The sequence below is a fragment of the Oncorhynchus nerka genome, linkage group LG21 (assembly GCF_034236695.1).
Source record: "Oncorhynchus nerka isolate Pitt River linkage group LG21, Oner_Uvic_2.0, whole genome shotgun sequence".
NCBI classification, from domain to species: Eukaryota; Metazoa; Chordata; class Actinopteri; order Salmoniformes; family Salmonidae; genus Oncorhynchus; species Oncorhynchus nerka.
Genome location: NC_088416.1, coordinates 31,548,356 through 31,570,659, shown reverse-complemented (window position 1 = coordinate 31,570,659; position 22,304 = coordinate 31,548,356). Strand labels below are relative to the sequence as shown.

At 47.1% G+C, this 22,304-nt stretch overlaps 1 pseudogene; it reads right to left on the bottom strand.

The window, feature by feature from the left end:
- Window positions 1-1,192: 1,192 nt before the first annotated feature.
- Window positions 1,193-21,000, bottom strand: LOC115110605 (transcription activator BRG1-like; annotated as a pseudogene).
- Window positions 21,001-22,304: the final 1,304 nt, after the last annotated feature.

Genomic DNA, 22,304 nt, shown 5'->3' with positions numbered 1-22,304 from the left:
CTTCTGTTGGAACCTTGCTATCCAGCTTCCTCTCGTATGCCACGAGTCTTGGAGATATGACAACGTGAGACAACTTGTGCAGATACATGTTGAAACATATAACCACTGGTTGCAACCCCTCCGCCTTGCCCTCCACTCAACCCCTCAAGACAGCTCACATGTGTGTCATGGATGTTGTTCATAACAGACCGTCTCCTCTGCCTGCCTACAGAGCAGTGAGAGGAACTGTTCCACTGGTGACTCGGTTCTTCCACCCCTGTGGTGGTACGCCCGCTATAAATCCTGTACACTGATCTGTTCTCCTGGTTTCAACACTCACATTCTTGTCCATCATCCATATCTCTTCAGATTTCACCTCAACTTCACCACTCCTGACTATCATCCCTCATAGCAAATAAGCTTTCTTATTGGAATGTATTTTTGATCAATGGCAAACTACAAAATAAACTGGCCATGTTAACCCTTAGGATAATAAGGCTAGTCAGAGGTTGATCTCAGCGCAGTCAGAATCCCTGGCATCATGTTTAATGTGGTGACAGTAGCTCTTCAGAGTCACTTGAAACGAGTCGACAAACCATTTGAGGAGAGAACGGACTCTACAGCAGATCCATTCAAAAACGTTCCACTGAAAAACGACTTTCCACACACACAAAAAAAAGTATTTGTCCAGGTGTTATGACATGAGCCCATGGCTGGAACAAAGCAGTGTGAGGGGGAGTGGGAAAAAACAGCAGGGTCAATGAGTGACCTGAGGAAGAAGAAACTGATGTGTATCTGAGATCAGAGGCATGGAAGCCCTGGCAGGATCTCACACATGCCCAGAGTAATACTGTTTGAAATACAACTGTGTGAGTGCTCCAAGCCTTTAAAAAGCACTGTGGCCTAAAATACTTAAACTGAATTGTATAAATTATCATACCAAACTAGCATTCATTTAGTGGTCAGCATGTTTACAGTTCAGACTCAAGGAGAAAATCTTAAACATCAACAAAACACCTAAATCTTCAAACCGTGGCTTTTCATCCAGAGTACTGTTATCTGGTCAAGGTGAGAGGGCCATCTAGTGTACATAAAAGATGACTACAATTTGTCAAAGATGGCTTAACAGTTCATTCTATTCAGCACATTTAGGATACAGCAATCAATCATGTGTAGTGCATAAAGTGAATAAAGACAACAGCAGAGAGGAAGGTTTAATTACGAGACGCCTTTATTGTACTTTTTGGAATCCAGTGACACAGACGCGAGACAGAGTCCCGCCCTTCCCTTCTCACTTGTAGCCGGAGGAAGGCCTAAGGGGGAACGTACCGTTTATCTCACTTGTATTCTTAAATTAAACAGAGATATAATAGAACGACACACCCAGGTGCATTTCCACAGACCAAACGACATGCATTCAGGGGACTTAAGAAACCACAGCGACTCCGGTCATACAGCTCCATCTCAAAGGAAACAAAACGACAAAACAAACTCACTTAAAAAGTCAGCACTCTCTCCCTGTGGTCCACGATCAGTCTGCTAATCAAACTCTGTCCACCTTAAATCACTTTCAGGAGAAAACAACAAGGCAAAAAGACATACAGTCCAGCTATTCATACCAGGATTGCTTAAATATGTAAGTGGGGTTTTTTTTGCGATCATTTTTTTTTTTTTTAATTGATGGTTTATTTTAATGATGGAATACATTTGTCTCACTAAAAATCAGCTCATCTAGCTAAAACTAGGCCCCTCTCCACTGGCTTGTCTCCCTGCTATAGAATCTAGGTAAAATATATAAGTTCCAGTCGAGGGTCTCAGTGGGCCGTTGGTCCTCGCAGAACAGGAGTGGTTCAGTTCAGTTCTCCTCACTGCCGCTGGCCGAACCCGCCTGAAATAGAAGCCCGAAGAAAAAAACACTTAATCCTTCAACCCAATAAAACATAGCTTGTTGATCACCAGCCTAGTCGACTGTAGACGTTTAAGAAAACATTTCTGAAAACAAAAAACGTAAGTGTTAAAGAAAATTCAAATAAAATACTGCTGGTTTGAGTTACACAAGTTAATCAGTGTTGCTAGACAGCCTTCAGTGCAGAGAGCTTAGAAGAGGTCAACTTCAGTCAGGGCAGTAGACAGCCTTCAGTGCAGAGAGCTTAGAAGAGGTCAACTTCAGACAGGACAGTAGACAGCTTCAAATGGAAGCTTAAATTGACAGTTAAGTAGTGTCTCAATGTATTTGTGCATGTGTCTTACCTCCTCCGGTTCCTCCTCGCTGTCGTCGTCGCTCACTACAGGTTTGGCCCGGGAGCCACGGCCCCTCCGGCGCTGGCCCTTCCCTCTGCCCTCCTTCTCCTTCCTCCCCAGCTTAATCTTCACCTTCACTGAACGAGCTGAAAGAGGCATGGACACAAATCCATGAGCTTACAATTCTTCAAAAGTTCAAGAAATTCTTAAATAGTTTAAAGGGGCAATCCCTGATTGCAACATCTATTTTTGGACTTTTAAATGAATGATTTACACCCATTGATTCTTGAAGAATATAAGTTCTAAATGCCTCATGAGCTGAGTTAAATTGGCACATTCCACCAGAATAAAAAATATAAACTTGTTTTACTCCTTGTAATTGTAAACAAACACTGTACAGCCTCAAAACATGGTTAAAACTATAATTATGCATTCATAGCTCAGTCTATGAATTTGAGAGTGGTTTCAACAGCCCCACCAGTCAGCTATTTACCAGACACTGGTGGGAGGAGGGTGGGATGCGTTGTTGTTTGAGCGGCAGATTGCCCTTTTAACAGTGGACTATGACACTAAGTGCATATGCTTTTAAACTGGAAGAACTTGCCCCGATTTGTGTTTTTAAATCACCGATGAAAGATTGAGGCTGATTCCCTGCCCGGTCAATGTTTTTAATTTGCAGTTTTATACTCGTGTGAATTCAATGGTTTTTACTGGATGTCTGTCTGTAATTTTTTTGTAATGACTTGGTGCTGCCTATCTTGGCCAGGGCGCTCTTGAAAAAGAGATTTTAATCTCAATGAGCCCTTCCTTGTTAAATAAAGGTTAAATAAATAAAAAATATATATGTAAATACTGTAACACTCACATTCAGACTCAGAGCCTTCGTCCACCTCCTCCTCTTCTTCCTCCTCACTGTCCTCTCCCTCACTCTCCTCCTCCTTCTCCTTTTCAATCTTCTGCCTGACACTGGTGAAGACTGACTGCAGTACGATGGAGTCCTCATAGATCTGGGGGGTGAGAGACGCCACAGAGAAATATAGAAGATGTCACCAGCAGGGTAACAGGCTACTGTGACATTTCTTCAGAGTATGAGAGATTCCATTCAATTCACCATAAAGGTTGTGACAAGTCTCCTCAGATCTGTAATACATTGGGCTGAAACAGGCCCTCCATATCCCAGCACCCCCACAGCGTTGTCTTATCATGCCCAACAACGGTCAGCCCTCCCCTCACTCGCTCCCTGTTGCCGGACACTCACCAGAGAGCCCTCCAGGTTGAAGGTCTGAGCGTTACTACACAGCAGCATCACATCCTTCTCCAGGTCATTCAGGCTGCGGTACTTATGGCTGCGGATCCTCTCCTGGAGGGGAACAGAGGAGAGGACATCAGAATAGTCATCAGACCAGTAGAGAACAACACAGGACTGAGAAGATCAGAACTAGACAGCTAGATGTGACTTGCCAGTCCCCGAACCTCCCACAAGGACTGTTCTACTGAATGTGATTCCCTAGCCGATTCCCGCGATGTCTAATATTAAAGAAGTCTCGAGGTATTGCTCGCCTGAGGTAGATTACCTTATGATAAGCTGTAGTCCACACTATCTTCATTATTCATAGCCGTCTATTTGCCACCACAGACAGATGCCGGCACTAAGACCGCAATCAACCCTACTCTAGAATGCCATAAGCAAACAAGAAAACTTAAATGCAGGCAAACTTAAATCAGTTTTACCACATTTTTTCCAGCATGTCACAAGTGCAACGAGACAAAAAAATAAATCTAGACCACCTTTACTACACACACAGCGATTCATACAAAGCTCTCCCCCGCCCTCCATTTGGCAAATTTTACCATAATTCCATCCTCCTGATTCCTGCTAACAAGCGAAAGCTAAAGCAGGAAGTACCAGTGACTCACGCTACAGGACTGTTTTGCTAGCACAGAGTGGAATATGTTCCCGGGATTCATCCAATGGCATTGAGGAGTATACAACCTCATTCATCGGCTTCATGAATAAGTGCCTCGACGACGTCGTCCCCACAGTGACCAGAAGCCAGAAGCCATGGATTACAGGCAACATCCGCATCGAGCTAAAGGCTAGAGCTGCCGCGTTCAAGGAGCGGGACACTACGCTTATAAGAAATCCCGCTATGCCCTCAGACGAACCATCAAACAAGCAAAGCGTCAATACAGGATTAAGATTGAATCCTACTACACCGGCTCTGAGGCTCGTCGGATGTGGCAGGACTTAAACTATTACGGACTATAAAGGGAAATCTAGACGCGAGATGCCCAGTGACACGTGGCTACCAGACGAGCTAAATGCCTTTCATGCTTGCTTCGAGGCAAGCAATACTGAAGCATGCACGAGAGCACCAGCTGTTCTGGATGACTGTGTGATGTAAGACCTTTAAACAGGTCAACATTCACAAGCCACAGGGCCAGACAGATTACCAGGATGTGTACTCAAAGCATGTGCGGACCAACTGTCAAGTGTCTTCACTGACATTTTCAACATCTCCCTAACCGAGTCCGTAATACCTATGTTTCAAGCAGACCACCATAGTCCCTGTGCCCAAGGAAGCGAATGTAAGCTAAATGATTACCGCACCGTAGCACTCACGTCGGTAGACATTAAGTGCTACCAACCTGAACAAAAGGAACACCTATGTGAGAATGCTGTTCATTGACTACAGTTCAGTGTTCAACACCATAGTGCCCACGAAGCTCATCACTAAGCTAAGGACCCTGGGATTAAACACCTCCCTCTGCAACTGGATCCTGGACTTCCTGACAGGCCGCCTCCAGGTAGTACGAGTAGGCAACAATACATCTGCCAGGCTGATCCTCAACACTGGGGCCCCTCAGGGGTGTGTACTTCATCCCCTCCTGTCCTCCCTGTTCACCTACGACTCCAACACCATCATTAAGTTTCCTGACGAAAACAGTGGTTGGCCTGATCACCGACAAGACAGCCAACAGGGAGGTCAGAGAACTGGTAGTGTGGTGCCAGGACAACAACCTCACCCTCAATGTGAGCAAGACAAAGGAGCTGATCGTGGACTACAGGAAAAGGCGGGCTGAACAGCACCTCATTAACAACGACGGGGCTGTAGTGGAGCGAGTCGAGTTTCACGGTCCTTGGTGTCCACGTCATCAATGAACTATCATGGTCCAAAACACACCAAGACAGTCGTGAAGAGACCACGACAAAACCTATTCCCCCTCAGGAGACTGAAAAGATTTGGCATGGGTCCCCAGATCCTCAAAAAGTAATACAGCTGCACCATCGAGAGCATCCTGACGGGTGGTATCCCCGCCTGGTAAGGCAACTGCTCGGCATCTGACCTTAAGGCGCTACAGAGGGTAGTACGTACGGCCCAGTACATCAGTGGACCAAGCTTCTTGCCATACAGGACCTATATAATAGGTGGTGTCAGAGGAAAGCCCATACAATTGTCAGAGACAACAGTCACCCAAGTCAGACTGTTTTCTTTGCTACCACACGGCAAGCGGTACCAGAGCGACAAGTTTAGGACCAAAAGGCTCCTTAACAGCTTCTACCCCAAGCCATAAGACTGCTGAACAATTCATCTAATGGCCACCCGACTATATACATCCATTTGTTTTGTACACTGCTGCTACTCACTGTTTATTATCTATGCATAGTCACTTCACCCCTACATACATGTACAAACTACCTCAACTAAAATGTACCCCTGCACACTGACTCGGTACCCCTTGTATATAGCCTTGTTATTGTTATATTTTTATTATTTTTTACTTTAGTTTATTTGGTGAATATTTTTTTTAAACTCTTCTTGAACTGCACTGTTGGTTAATAAGGGCTTGTAAGTAAGCATTTCACGGTTGTATTAGGCGCATGTGACAAATAAAGTTCGATTTGATTTAGTCTTATAACCGATACATTAAAGGGTTAGCGCCATACCTTAATCTTCCTGAAGTCGACAGGCTTGCGGATGAGCTCGTAGTACTCAGGCAGCTCCTTGCGGGAGGGCAGCTGGATGAAGACTTCACTCAGCTGGCGCCCATTGCTGCTGTGAAATAGGAGAACAGGGAAACTCCGGGATTAGTCCACCTCAACATGCTCTGCTCTGACCATTACATGACAAAGTAGGTTGCGTTTGTTGTCATGTGCTGACCTTCACTGAGTTATCTAGAAGAAAAAGAAAAGCACACCTATTTAGGCGAGGTGCTGGATAGCGGAGTAGAACACTTGAAAATCAAAGAGAGCCGCACACTCTAGGAGCTCAGATGCAAAAATGCAATTACCAACGTTTCGACAGCCAAGCTGTCTTCATCAGGGTATAATCAGGACCTTCACTGAGTTGTCATCCAGACATAGGAGCTCACCAACTCACCCGTCCTTGTACTTGATGACAGTGTCCACCACCTTCTTCATCTTCTTGGTGAGGGATGGGGGGTTGGGGGACAGTTTTTCAGCCGGAGGGCGCCCGCGTTTCTTGGCCTTCTTGACCTCCTCGTCCTTGTCACGGCTGCGACCACCGCCACTGGAGCTGGGTGTGGCCGGGCCGGGCATGTCGTCGCGGTCTCGCTTGCGCTTCCGCGTCGTCTTCTTGTGACGCACCTCCTCCTCGAGGTCCTCCAGATTACCGTCCTCTATGGCCTGTTGGAGGGGGAACCACACATCAGCATTGCAGGTCATAGATTTCAGTTATAGGACTTTCAATTATTAGCTAAAAGCTTTTTCAACTACAACAGCTGGATAGCTGACCTTGAGCCACTGCTTCTCTGTGAGTGAGTCGCTGTAGTCCACCTCCTTGCGCTGGCGAGAGCCGCGACCAAACATCTTCTCCTCCTCCTCCTCACAGGTGAGCCTCTCCACCTCGGCATCATCCTTTAGGATCCAGGTGGGCAGCTCGTCATCCTCCATCAGACGGGGCTTTCTCTTGGGGTTGCGGGCGTCCTCGCGGCGCCGGTCCAGGTCCATACGCTGGAGGGGAGAGGTACAGTGTAAGAAAAGAGGGGAAAAAAACAGTTGAAGAATGGTAGATTTCCATCTTAAGTCTATGCATGGATGTCATTTTATCAGACTTTAGGTTGTGTCAAAGCTTTTAACAGGGCAGTCTTGAGTTTAGAGGTTGACCGTGAAGCCTCAAGAAAGACTCATTACTGTAAATCCTGAAGAACTATGGGACTGACCATGAACTGGTCAAACTCCTCCTCGCTCCTGGCAATCATCTGGTTGACGGTCTCATCATCAGGCACCTCGTCCTCCTCCTGTCGACAATAGAAAGGGTGAACACAGGGCTGTTAGTGGTGCCTCAGAGCCACGCCTCTGAACTAGAATTATTGAATGCTTATCAGTTTTGTTAGTATCATATAAAGTGCATTATAACATGTAGTAGTGCGTGATGTATTGGAGTAAATATCCTACAATAGGTGTGATGCATACGTCTACCAGGAAACCACTGCTCCTACTAACTGTATAGATAGAACAGACTTCCAGCTAGGACGGCTACTATGTTATTGAAAAAGAGCTTCATTAAATAAATAAAAAGTAAACATTTTTTAAGAAAACGCAGGACGAGGAGAAGAGGGGAAACCAAACCTAAAAAAAGGAACAGCCCCTAAATCCAGAAGGTAGAGAGGAGGAGGAGAGAAAAGTAAAGAAAGGTTAAATGGTAGGGAGGTGTGTGGGCGGTTGGGTAGTATGGTGGACGGTCATGATCACACCCACCAACGCCCCCCCAGCGCGCCAGCCCCCCGGGGCCCCGACCTCGTCCTGTTCCTCATGCTCCAGGATGGCCTGCAGGAAGGCACGGCGCTCGTGACTCGACGACTTCTGGTCGAACATGCCGGCCTGGATGACCTTCTGGTCCACGTTCAGCTTGTACTTGGCCGCCGCCAGGATTTTCTCCTCCACACTCTGAACAGTGCAAAGACGCAACACACGCACCTCGTTCCGCTGCCCGATACGGTGGGCTCTGTCCTGGGCCTGCAGATCCTGTACAGGGGAGGGAGAGAGAAAGAGAGGGGTGAGTGATCAGAGTTAGGGGGAGGGCAGGACATGGGAGTTGGCTGTTACCTCACAAAATCACCTCAATAGCCACTAATCCTAGCTGTTTTCTAAATATATATCAATAACTCCAGTGAGATTCCTAGAGCATAATACTGCAGTAGAGGGTAATGAGCTGAACCTGATGTGGGTTCCAGTCGGAGTCAAAGATGACCACAGTGTCAGCAGACTGAAGGTTGAGGCCCAGCCCGCCGGCCCTGGTGCTGAGCAGGAACACAAAGTACTGAGAGGCGGGGTCATTGAAGGTCTTCAAAAGCATCCCACGATCCTCAGCCTTAGTGGTTCCTATGGAGACAAAGACCAATGGTGATAGTTACCAGTTTCCACAGGAAACAACAGCAGGAGGGATATGCAAATAACATGAGCTCAGCTTGTGATCGTACATCAGCCTCCCCACACCACAATGTTGAGCTATTGTGTTCCAGTAAACTGCATACTGTAAGTACAAAACAAATCCTACACATAGTACTGTTTTTCTCACAGTACAAAATACTTTGGAATTTGTCTTGAATTCATTTTCCGAGCACAAGCCACCAGACTAAATATCTCTCCTATCCCGCCTCTCACCGTCCAGACGCAGGTACTTAAAGTTGCGCCAGCCAAAGTAGTCCTCCATGATGGTCATGGTGGAAGTCATCTGACAGAAGAGCAGGACCTTGTGGCCGGTGACCATCAGCTTGGGCAGGATACGGTCTAGCAGCTCAAACTTCCCAGCGGCGCGGTACAGGTCAGGTCTGGAGGAGGCAGGGGACAAAAACAGAGGGGTGGATGAGGGAACGCGCCACACATAGTAAGATCAACCACAGCACCACGAAGCATCAACATGCAACGTCAGCAGATGCTTTGCTTACCCAGACACTACGCCTCCAGTGAATCCCAAATGCTCAGAGAAGGACTCCTGTGAACAGACGAGTCACAACTACTCGGTTAAAATGAGAAGCTTTAAGCACAATCTTACACCTCAGTCAACATCTCTTCTCAATTCATGGAAGAGTTGAGGTGGGCCCTTTGCACTGTACCTCGATCTGCTGGAACATGTAGGGATGGTTACAGATCTTCCTCAGCTGCATGATGGTGTTCATCAGGGTCTTGGTGCCTCCTTTACCCTGAAACACAACACTCCGCACTTAGTCATCCTGTAGTACCCATCTAAACAGCCCAGTATAACTGACCCCCAGTCAGTTGTTAGGGGGTGTATGGAGAGCAGTGAGGAGGTTCTCTACTCCTCCTTACCTTCTTGTCTTTCTCAGAGCCGTCGGTGAGCAGCACACCCTTAGCCTGCATGTGTCTGTACAGCACTCTCTGCAGGGCCGACATGTCACACTTGATCACATACTCCACCTGGGGAACACACACACACACACGCGCAGAGAGAACAGGTTAAAACATTGCATTGATTGGACTGATATGAGTTTAAAGTACTGAAATAATCAATTTATCTTTATTGTCCTTGGAGACTGAAAGCCAAGCGATTGACAGGAGTCAGACCTTCTCAGGCAGCTGGGACTCCACCTCCTTTTTCAGTCTGCGCAGCAGGAAGGGGCGGAGCACTTTGTGCAAACGACGGATAATCAGGATGGTCTCTTCCTCGTTCAGATCCACCTAGGGTCGAGAGAGAGGGGGGTAAGAGTCCAGCCATGATGACCCCAATGTCTCCAAAACACCCCTCTCCAGAGCCTTGACTAACTCACCTTCTCTCCGGTCATGGCGAAGGGGGCGTTGAACCACTGCTCAAAGGTAGTGCAGGACTTGAAGATGGTCGGCAGCAGGAAGTTGAGCAGGGCCCAGAGCTCCGGCAGCTTGTTCTGCAGTGGGGTGCCGGTCAGCAGCAGACGCCGCGGGGCCAGGTAGTGGGTGTTCAGAACCACAGTCAGCTTACAGTGGTGGTTTTTCATACGGTGGCCCTCGTCCACTATCATGTACTTCCATCGCAGCTGAGAGGGAAAGAGTACAGTGGCGTGAGAAGAAGAAATGGAAGTTTCCATAGGTTCACCTGTCTGACTAGGGACATTTCTAAGGCGGTGCACAGGGTGATTTGAAGAGGTGGGTCCCTACCTTAGCCAGCACTTGCTTGTCTTTGATGATGTACTCGTAGGTGGTGAGCAGTACGTTGAACTTGCCGCTGCGCAGGATAGGGAGGAATGCCCGGCGAGCCTGTGGGGAGCCCTGGACAGAGACATGGTAGAACACACATCAACTTTACATCTCCAGAACACTGTAATCAAAGGATATTCACATGTACATGCGGACCACCTACTCTGCAATTGTCAAACTTCACCCTGGAAGAAGCGTTGAAAGGGGCTACTCACTTTGTAAGAGACTTTCACCACCGTTGGAGCCCACTTATCAAACTCATACACCCAGTTGGACAGAGTTCTGAAAACAAAGACGGGAGATAAATTGATAAACATACACTTTCTCTGTCCACCTCGAGTCGCACTGACACAACACAAGGCACTGACACAACACAAGGCACTGACACAACACAAGGCACTGACACAACACAAGGCACTGACACAACACAAGGCACTGACACATCACAAGGCACTGACACATCACAAGGCAAAAATATCTATGACCGTGGAAAATACCCATAACAGCCCTTTCGGGCTTGTATCCGTATAATTACAGGTGAGAATCTCGATTGAAACAACAGAAATACTGCATCAGTTCCGGTCCATAAAGGAGCTGAGAACCAACTAGAGGAAAGGAGAGGGACTCACGAGAGGGGCACGATGATGAGGAAGGGGCCGTTGATGCGCTTGTGCTCCATGAGGTAGGTGATGAGGCCGATGGTCTGGATGGTCTTGCCCAGACCCATCTCATCAGCCAGGATCCCATTCAGGTTGTTGTTGTACAGAGACACCAGCCACTCCAAGCCCTTGATCTTAGAGGAGAAAGGGACACAAACCAGTCATTCTACTGTCTCACATGGTCATCAGGTACGCATGGCTTTGGTCATGTGTCATCTCTTCTTTTTTGAGACGTTACTTCTTGTAAGCATTGTGAAAGGTAATGAAACACTACAGCATGCATTGTGTATGTGAAATCACATCACCTGGTAATGTTTGAGCTGCCCGTTGACCAGCAGCGTGGACTGTTTGTCCACCGTCTCAGTGACGGCGTGGGCCACAGCATAGTAAGACTGCAGGCCTCGGGCGAACGCCGCCTCGGCACTGTTATACTCATCATCCACATCCTGCTTGGCTCCTTCGATGATGTAGCGGACGTCGACCTCGGACACGTCCTCTGTGTCGGGGTCTGGGATCTTCTTTTTCTCCTCGGTGGGAGCCTGGGAGGGCTGGGGCTCCACCTCTTCCTCCTGAGGGGTGCGGAGCAAGAGGATGGACTCAGATACAGACGCCACACAGCCTGGCTCAAACTGTCTCAGCCAAGGTCAAGTCCAAAGACGTTATCGAATCGGAATAAAATATGCTTTATGGAAACTAGAAGGATTAAAATTAATCTGGAAAAGATCTCTGTTCCAGTAAAGATATTTACAGCACAATATGTTTTGATTTACATTAATATAAGCTTTATAGTACACAATGCAGAGAAAGGGTTACATTGGTTTGACTTGGCAATGACCTAGTTTCTGAAAGCCAAAGGCAAGAGTGGTACGCCTCTGAACAGACTCCACACGCAAGGTCTCATCCACGGCGGTCTACATTTATTTAAAGGCGTCTTTAGGTTTACGATATACATATATTAAAGGGGAAAGTGGGGGGGTAAGGAGAGCATTGTGGTCTCTAAGGTACATACCTCCTCTTCCTCTGAGCCACTGTCCTCGCTGTCTGAACGAGGGGCCACTTCATACCTGCAGGAGAAAAGTTTAAATGATTAGTTGTGATGCCTGATGAAATTGTTTTGAGATGACAGTGTTGATGTACTTATGGCTAAGCAACCGTGTGAAAAGCATTTAGATTTGTACAATGTTCATCCTTTCCAAAGGAAAATGATATTTCATATTCCTCAGGCTCAGGAGTTAACTGACCCAGGGTTCATCTCCAGCCAGGTGTCCAGCTGGCCAGCCCGGGGCGCATCCAGCCCCGTCAGGATCTTCCCACTATCTACATGGATCACCTTCACAGGCAGGTCACTCATCTGACTGGTCTCATCCAGAGGCTGAGAGTGGAAGAGGGAGCGAGTGAGAAATTGACTGGAAACTGTGTGATATATTATTGCCTGTCAATATGATCATTTCATGGTAAATTAAACAAGTATTCCTGTGGCCTTGTGAAAAACAGAGCCTGGAAACAATGCTACCTTTTAGTTTCTTATCAACACATCATGGGGCAAATGGCCTATTACCAGACATGAAAGGGGCCTATTAGTTAAAATGTTGAGTGATGGGGCTTACATTCATTCATTATATTGTTCTTCACGAACTGATGGTAGAGAAGATGACTTTGTCAAAAAGCTTGGTGGGAAATTGTCTGGATTTTATCGGACCAAATCTTTCACTTGGGATCTGAAACTCACCTCTCCGTCGGGTCCCAGGGCAGGAGGCTGGCCCTCCCCACTCTCTGGCTTCTAGGGAACATGAACATCAGTTTCTCATATTGCAATGACAGGCTCAACAACGGAAACACAGGGGGCCACATATCGCAGTAAAACACAAGGTAACACAATACAACAAATGGAACTTCAGAAAGATGCACTTTCAACATTTGTCCTTGGTCTCATTCTTCACCTTCTTCTTCTTCTTCTTTTTCTTCTTCTTCTTATCCTTGAGGGCCTGATCAGCCTTGTGGGCTCTGACCAGATCGGTGAGGTTGGCCACGTACTCGTCTGTCTGCTGCAGCAGGTAGGCCAGGCGCTTGTCTTTCTTCTGGTCAATCAGCTTACGGTAGCCCTCCTCATCTTCCGCCTAGGGAAGGACACACATTGACTACGGGTGTTAGAGTAGATCTATGGCTATTTAATAGTGACTGTGTAAACGATCACACGGCTGTATGGTCACTCACCATCAGCCTCCTCATTCTCTCCTTCTCAATGCGCTCGTTCTCCTTCTTCTGCTCGCGCTCAGTGTTGGCGTGGTACGTGGCCACAGCTTTGGTGGCCTTCTGGAGCTTGGCTGTGATGGAGCGGTGGTACTCCTTGAAGTCTTTAGCATGCTGCAGGATGCTGTTAAGGTATTCCTGTACAAAAACCTCAGAATATTAGTGTCTATACAATACAACGCAAAGCACTGGAGGTCTTACAAGAATGTGAGGATCATCTGACATCTAGGTTGGGAACCTGGCGTCTCTGTCCCGACCCCTCTGTGTACCTGGCGTTTCAGTCCCGACCCCTCTGTGTACCTGGCGTTTCAGTCCCGACCCCTCTGTGTACCTGGCGTTTCAGTCCCGACCCCTCTGTGTACCTGGCGTTTCAGTCCCGACCCCTCTGTGTACCTGGCGTTTCAGTCCCGACCCCTCTGTGTACCTGGCGTTTCAGTCCCGACCCCTCTGTGTACCTGGCGTTTCAGTCCCGACCCCTCTGTGTACCTGGCGTTTCAGTCCCGACCCCTCTGTGTACCTGGCGTTTCAGTCCCGACCCCTCTGTGTACCTGGCGTTTCAGTCCCGACCCCTCTGTGTACCTGGCGTTTCAGTCCCGACCCCTCTGTGTACCTGGCGTTTCAGTCCCGACCCCTCTGTGTACCTGGCGTTTCAGTCCCGACCCCTCTGTGTACCTGCCGTTTCAGTCCCGACCCCTCTGTGTACCTGGTGTTTCTGTCCCGACCCCTCTGTGTACCTGGCGTTTCTGTCCCGACCCCTCTGTGTACCTGGCGTTTCTGTCCCGACCCCTCTGTGTACCTGGCGTTTCTGTCCCAACCCCTCTGTGTACCTGGCGTTTCTGTCCCAACCCCTGTGTACCTGACGTTTCTGTCCCAACCCCTCTGTGTACCTGGTGTTTCTGGCGTCGTTTGCGCTCCTGTTCAATCTTCTGTTGCTTCTCCAGTTTCTCTGTGATGCGGGCCTCGCGGAGGGATTGCCGCTTGCTGCGCTTGTAGGCCTTAGCGTTGAGGGCCGTCTCCAGGGCTGTGTCACGACGCATACACACCACTACCTCCTGACGCAGCTGTCTCTGGAAATTTAGCAGCCTCAGGGCCTTTAGCTCGATGTTGGCTTTGGTGCGCAGGTCTCCGGCCAGAGACCCTGGTAGATGCTCCAGCTCCTGGATACGGTGGGTGATACGAGCCTGCAGCCTGTACTCTCTCTCCTGGAGGATCTCCACTGGGTCCAGGCCACGGGGCTTCTGGATAGGCGTGATGCGGTTCTGTTTCTGGTGCAGCACCATGGGTGGGGGCTGGGGGGGCTGCCCGGGGGACTGGGTCTGGGGGCATGACCGGGGGAGGCAGCAGGGGGCACGGAGGGGGGAGCAGGGGAGGGTCTCCCAGTGGGCTGAGGGGGAATCAGCTTCTGGGGGGCACTGGATGGAGCAGCAGCATTCACCATGGGCCCTAGAACATATGGCATTGAAATAATTATTAGTTCTACCATTGATTCTACAGTGTTTTGGTGCAATTATTATCTGTTTAATATGCGTGTATTCCTTGTTTAATTTCTTTTTAACTAGACAAGTCAGTTTACAATGACGGCCTACCGTTGTGATAGGTCTGGTGAAACTATCAGCACGGACTAAAAACCCTACAGACTAGTGCCCTCTCCACACAGGTGAATCACTGCCCAGGGGTCAAGCTGAGGCTCACCTTCGGGCCATTGTTTAGGGGGTCCATTGGTGGGCTGGCCCTGCATACCGGGGGGAACACCTGACGGTCCTGGAGGAGGCATGTTTGGGCCTACCATTCCTGCAAGATGACATTAGAAATGATCAGACACTGCCTGGGCATTCATGCCTACTGAAGTCTAGTTAACGTAGAAAATGGTGCCTGAACTGAGAACATGTGTTCAAGTTTCACCACCAGGGGTCCCCGTTCAGCATTCAAATTATTTATTTTATTTGTTTGAGAGAGAGAACATTTGTGTGTCATTCATAGGGTTGCAAAACTCATTGACAGCCTGTGTAGCATAACTTTGTACATCCCCCCCCCCTCACCATGAGGTCTGTTGTAGTTTGCTGGTGGCTGTCCAGGCCCCGCTCCAGGCCCAGAGGAAGGGGGCATGTTGGGCATCCCTGGCTGCTGCTGCATCCCTGGCATGGGCCTCTTGCCCTGCACGGCCATCTGCAGGTGGTCTGGCAGGGGCTGGCTGCGAGACAGCATCTTGTAGGCCATTATCTGGGCCCTGAGCTGGTGTAGCTGGTTTTGGTTGAAGGGGGTGGGTCCACCTGGCCCAACACCGCCTGGCCCAGAACCACCACTCGGACCTGCGATCCCAACGCGGTTCTGCTGGCCCATGGCCTGGGGGTCACCTCCCTCCATGGGGACACCTGGGCCAGAGGGCATCATGGGGCCGGGGGGAGGGCCGTTGGCTGGCACGGGGCTGGGAGAGTGCTCAGAACCCCCCAGTGGAGAGGGGTAGCCTGGGGAGGAGAGACAACAGCACATGTGAGAAAAGTAATCTTCCCTGGGAATGGTAGGGCATGACTGTCCCTTTAACTGAGAACAGTGGAAAACTGGTTTGAATGACTAAAATAATGGCTAGATACATCGAAAATGGTGGCGAAATGGATGCCAACAGACCAGTAGAAATGTTAAACAAATCCAGACTGGTATTATGATTATGAGCTGGACTGGCGATACAAACACTTTACAAATCAGTCTAACAGACATGCACACATTACAGCTGAGCCTCGCCCTCTGTCACACCAGTCAATACAGGATAGAAGAGTCAACAGAAAAACACCCTCTCCTGTGTTACAGTATTTCAACAGCCCCTCTGTCCCTCTCTCCTTGGTGACTGAGTAGTTTTGTAGCAGACAGCTGCCACCAACATTGTCTGAAAGGGGAAGCCTCATGCCACCCCCCATCTGAGCGTCTGCTGCTCACGCTACCCAACAAAAGACAGAATTGAAAGAGGAGAAACCAGCTGGTTGAGTTCACAGTACAAGTGCACACGCATCTACACGAGTTAGCATACTCTTCTCAGGTAATTGGCTTTAAAAACAATTGTGCTTAACTCTAAAATCATAAGCACCATATTTAGAGCATATGGAAAGCTAATAAGTTGACCTTTTGTGTAAAGCTCCTTCAATAACAGAGTCAATGTTTCCTCTATCCAATCTAATCAGTACCCCATGGTATGGTACCTTGGGAATGTTGGTCCATGGGGCTAGGAGGGGGTCCCATTCCAATGTGGCCTCCACCTGGTCTCATGCCCATGCTCTTCATCGGTCCATAGCGAGGGTCATCAGACATGCCCTTCTCATGCATGCCTTCCATAGGCTGGGAGAACACAACAAACATTAATACATTAACATAAGCATGTCCTACTTAGATAGCACATACATTTCTTATGTACAGTAAAGGAAGAATAGATTAATGCTAACCTAGTATATATTTTTTTTAAAGTTGTCCTAAAATGTTACCGCATACATTACATTTAAGGATATGCCCGTTTTCTGTCTTACTTTGTGCATCTGATGCATATTCTCCTGAGGATATACTGAGGGCCCCTGTTGTGGGTGGGAGTGCCCAGAGGCTGGGGGACCTGGGCTGGGTCCCATCATGCTATGAGCAGAGCCCGGGGAAGGGCTGGGGCCCATCATTGCTCCTGGAGAAGGCCCTGGTCCTGGGGAGGGGCCCGGCCGAGGCGTCCCTCCCATGGGGGGGTCTGGGGTGGACATCTCAGCTGAATCTGAGAATGTGACAGCACCAAGCACCACTCTGCAGAGAGGACAAATTACAGATGATACTGACCAAATTGTAGTTGACAATCTTGCAATATTTGTTTGCGTTTGTTGGCTGAACCTGTACCAAATCTCCAGTGGTTTACCTTCATAGCTTGTTTTCCATTATCTTTTTTTTGTGCAATTTTATTTCCATGACGGATCAAAAAACATGTCGTTTTCTCATGACTTTGTCCCTCTGCAGCAGACATATGGTATTATAATTAGATTTTAAGGCTCGTATGAATATCCTGCTTAATATAATATTTGTGTCATTATCACAAATCAACTGCATTATACTTAAATACTTCAACCAGTAAAATGGCTAGCTTTTGCCACAGCATTTATCAATGAGCGTTAGGATTCTAGCTAACAATTGATGCATCCAAAAAAGTTATTCTGCAAAGACGACAACCAAATATAATCTTAGCAACTTTCAAGCAAGAATCAAAACATAATTGTAAGCATATGAGAACCCTAAAAAGTTATTTTGGTTCAAAAGTAAATCTTGGCTATGTTGAATGGGCGCAGATGGCAACAGATTCTTACTGCAGTCAAGAGTCACACGCATCTGTGTGTAACACTAGTATTTCATGTACTGTAAAAGGGTCTATAGAATCATGAGAATCACAATAAATATTTTATCGCACCTAAGTATCGTGATATCATATCGTGAGGTCCCTGGCAATTCCAAGCCCTAGTGCGTACCAGATCTCTATGTAGCCATCATCCACAAATGGACTTTGTGTTCACTGAGCTGTGGGTTCTCGGATGTGCCCAACTGACCCAAAATACACCAGTTGGTCTGAATAACAAGAACCAATTCTCAAGATAGCCTTTTTGTAGTCATTTGAGTATGTTTTGTGTTAATATGCACAGCTGGCACAAATATACACAAGTAGGATTAGAAAATAAGACACTAGACTGGTAGAACCTGAAAGCAAAGCTCACACATCTCCTGAGTTAGTTTATTTGAAAGCCAGTTCCTGCTTCAGTCACAAGGTGGCTAATTATGTCAAGATATTAGCCCAAGCAATCTTCTCAACTTAAGACAAAAGTAGGAGCGTAGGCAAAAACACATCAACCACACCGACTCTCGAAAAGGGGCCACCCCAGGGGTGCGTGCTTAGTCCCCTCCTGCACTCACTGTTCAGTCACGACTGCATGGCCGCGCACAACTCCATTAAAGAATGAACATGGTCCACACACACCAACACAGTCCCGAAGAAGGCACGACAATTCCCCACAGGAGGCTGAAAAGATTTGGCAAGGGCCCTCAGATCCTCAATAAGTTACACTGCTGCACCATTGAGAGCATCTTTTTTTTTATTTTCCCAATTTCGTGGTATCCAATTGTTGTAGTAGCTACTATCTTGTCTCATCGCTACAACTCCCGTACGGGCTCGGGAGAGACGAAGGTTGAAAGTCATGCGTCCTCCGATACACAACCCAACCAGCCGCACTGCTTCTTAACACAGCGCACATCCAACCCGGAAGCCAGCCGCACCAATGTGCCGGAGGAAACACTGTATACCTGGCAACCTTGGTTAGCGCGCACTACGCCCGTCCCGCCACAGGAGTCGCAGGTGCGATGAGACAAGGTCATCCCTACTGACCAAGCCCTCCCTAACCCGGACGACGCTAGGCCAATTGTGCGTCGCCCCACAGACCTCCCGGTCGGGGCCGGTTACGACAGAGCCTGGGTGCGAACCCAGAGTCTCTGATGGCACAGCTGGCGCTGCAGTACAGCGCGCTTAACCACTGCGCCACCCGGGAGGCCCCATTGAGAGCATCTTGACAGGCTGCATCATCGCTTGGCATCCAAATGCAAGGCACTACATAGGGTAGTGCGTAAGGCACAGTACATCACTGGGGCCGACCTCCCTGAATTCCATGACCTCTTTACCAGGCAGGGTCAGAGGAAAAACACTAGAAATTGTCAGACTCCAGTCACCCATGTCATAGACTGTTCTTTCTGCTACTGCACGGAAGCGGTACCAACGCTGGAACCAACAGGACCCTTAACAGTTTCTACCCCCAAGCCAAAGACTGCTAAATAGTTAACCAAATAGCTACACAGACTTTCTGCATTGACCCCCTTAAGCACTAACCCTGACTCATCATATACACTGCTGCTACTACTTATTATCTATCCTGTTGCCTAGTCACTTTACCCCTACCTATATGTATAGCTATCTACCTCAATTCCCTCGTACCTCTGCACATCGACTCGGTACGGGTACCTCTGTGTATAGCCAAGTTATCGTTACTCATTGTGTATTTAGGCTATTCATCATGTTATTTTAATATGTTCCCCTGCATTGCTGGGAAGTTAGTCTACACCTGTTCGTTGTGAAGCATTTGATTTGTTGAAAGACACCAATGTTCTGTTGATCTTCAGTTTGCACAGGCCCACCTAAAGACCTCTAGATGATTACATTGAGTGCCTGCCTTTGATAATACAACCCATATCACAAATCAATTATAAAATGGTATACTTTTATTAATAATTGCTTTCCTCAAATATAATAATTGCACAGATAGTTGGAGAGAAATATGCTCTAATGGCTAAATATTTTTCCCAGTGTGTGGCGATTGACAGAATGAGGAGAGTTCTTGTTTGGAAACCTTACACTCAGACGAGGTGATTCAGATGATGCTGCCCAGCAGCAGCTGCATGCATAAAAAGAACCCCCATACACTCCCGACAGAATAAACAACATAAAAGGTAAACAGCAACCATGATGTGTGGTTAAAGTTGTCGACATCATGACATTCATGTTAGTGAGACGAGTAACGTTATAGCTAGCTATTTAAACGATTGCGAGTGGAATCGATTGTCGTTCCTCCTCACTAGATATTGTTATGTTAACAGTTATGTCCAAGGAGTGATGCATTCTCTTTGGTGAGACAGTAGTAGCTTGATACTGTAAACCCTGCTACCGGCGACTTGACTTAAGCTAGCTAGCTTTAGTAAAACACGGATATTTAGCTAGCTAGTGGGCCATAGTTGCCGGTTGCAGTTGGTAATCGTAGAAATTTAATTACGGTAGCTAACTGGGTAAAGACTTCGTTCGTTAACTACTTGCTAAATATTTAGTTATAGACGCTAACTAACCAACGTTGTAAAAAAAAAAAACAGTTAACGGATGCTAAGCTAATGTGGTGTACGGTGTAGTTAGCATAGCTTGGCTAGAAAGCTAGCTATGTATAGTAGCTCAGTTCCGTTTACAACACAGGTCAGAAACCATTCAGTCATGTGCTAACAAACATTGTTTTCTAGCTACATAATGTGTATAAAATGAAAACTAAAAACACAAAGAAACACTGCCAGACAGTTGGCTAACGTTAACTGGTATAGTCTCTACTAGCCGAACATGCCGCCGTTACAAAATGTATGGTGAGAATTGGGTTATTTTGCTGACTTTGGAGATGCAGCAAGAGAGTAAAAGTTAAACAATCCTTTCAGTTGATTGATCCAACCTGCATCCCGTACCCCCGCTCTAGCTAGACAGATACATTTACCAAAAACACAATTCATTCATTTCACTCTGACGCCAGTCTGCACTGCAGACAAGACTAATAAATATGTCGGTCTTGATGCTAACGTTCCTTCCAACCCAACGATAAGCAAAGGGTATTAGAAACTGAAATTACGTCTCAATAATCCAAATAAGGATAACATCGACGAAGTATTAAAAATAAAACGGTTGAATCTGACTTACATTGAAATCACCCTTCGCCGATAGGTCCCTTCGATTTCCAACGCTAGCCAGAAACAAAGAGCGACCTAGCCTGTTAGCTTTTTTTCTCTCACCACCCCCACTTCTCGTCTGATTGTAATCACCAAGGAACGGCCTTCACTACAGCAACCGTGATACAAGAGCGCCCCCCCTACACGTTCATCCCCCATGAACGACTGGAAAATCAACGCATGCCCAGTCTAGGCCCCATTGCAGAGAAGAATGTGGGCGAAGTATGTCGACGTGGGGGATGGGTGTACAAGTTATTATAGAACAGCATTATTACACGTAGTAAAATAAGATAATGAGGGATCCTTGTTGATAGTAGTCATTGACAGTAACAATGAAATCTATTGAGCTCCGTTTACATAAATTTTTCTGCCTGAATAAAATGTGCAATGTCAAAAAAGCATTTGCCGATGTCAACACAAGCTTTTTTCTTTTTTTACCCTAGGCAAGTCAATTAAGAACAAATTCTTATTTACAATGACGGCCAAACCCGGACGACATTGAGCGTATTGTGCGCCACCCTATGGGACCCCCAATCACAGCTGGATTCGAACTGTCGTGACGCCTCTAGCACTGAGATGTAGTGCCTTACACCGAACCCAAACCGGCTGCGCGCGTGCGCTATCGTGCATAAATGTATCGCGCGCAGCCGGTTTGGGTTCCGCGTTTGACCGCTGCGCCGCTCAGGCTCGCCACTTAGTAGATGGCGTAGTATAGGCTTGGGCCTTCCGCAAATGACTTGTGTGGGAATGATACTATAAAGACACAGAAGAGCCTTGTCTAGAATAACTCCTGAGCTGCAAAATAGAAAGTAAACATGATTTAGGCTAGGCCTATTCCACTATCTAAATATGCGTGTTATTTAATGGACATATATTTGCATAATGTATTTTTGTAGCCATGTGGGGCTACTGTAGTGAGCATGTAACCTAATGAATCACACTTTTTCCAGTATTTGGGAGCGCAGACTTATATTAGGCATTATATTAGGTATTTTGACCGTTGTATTTGCAAATTCCAGTCTGTATGTAGGCTTGTTATAGCCATTTGCATTGCACAACCCCAGCACGCAGAGGCTATATCCATAACAAATAACAGACAAAACAAAATATTGATTAAGTGTTGGCTATAACCTGTCTTGAGCGAAATAGTCTTGACTATTTAGGACCCATTGGCTATCCATAGCCTATTCTTAGTGCCAGATCTGTTTTTCCCTATCAGCCACTGCATATGCTTCAACTGTTTTGTTTAAAATGTATTTAGAGGCCTGTGAGCTAGGGTCTTTTTTTAAGGGGAGGCCTATAATAAAAACAGTTATAAAACACAAATAGAATTCTACAATTATTCCACAATACACCTGTACCCAAAATGATAGCTTACATTGCAATGCTTGAAGTTGATGGCCCATTGTTTTATTTGGATAGGCCTAAATTAAACATTGAATAATTAAAATGATAGGCTACTTGATAATTTAGATATCCATGTGTGTATTCAAAGG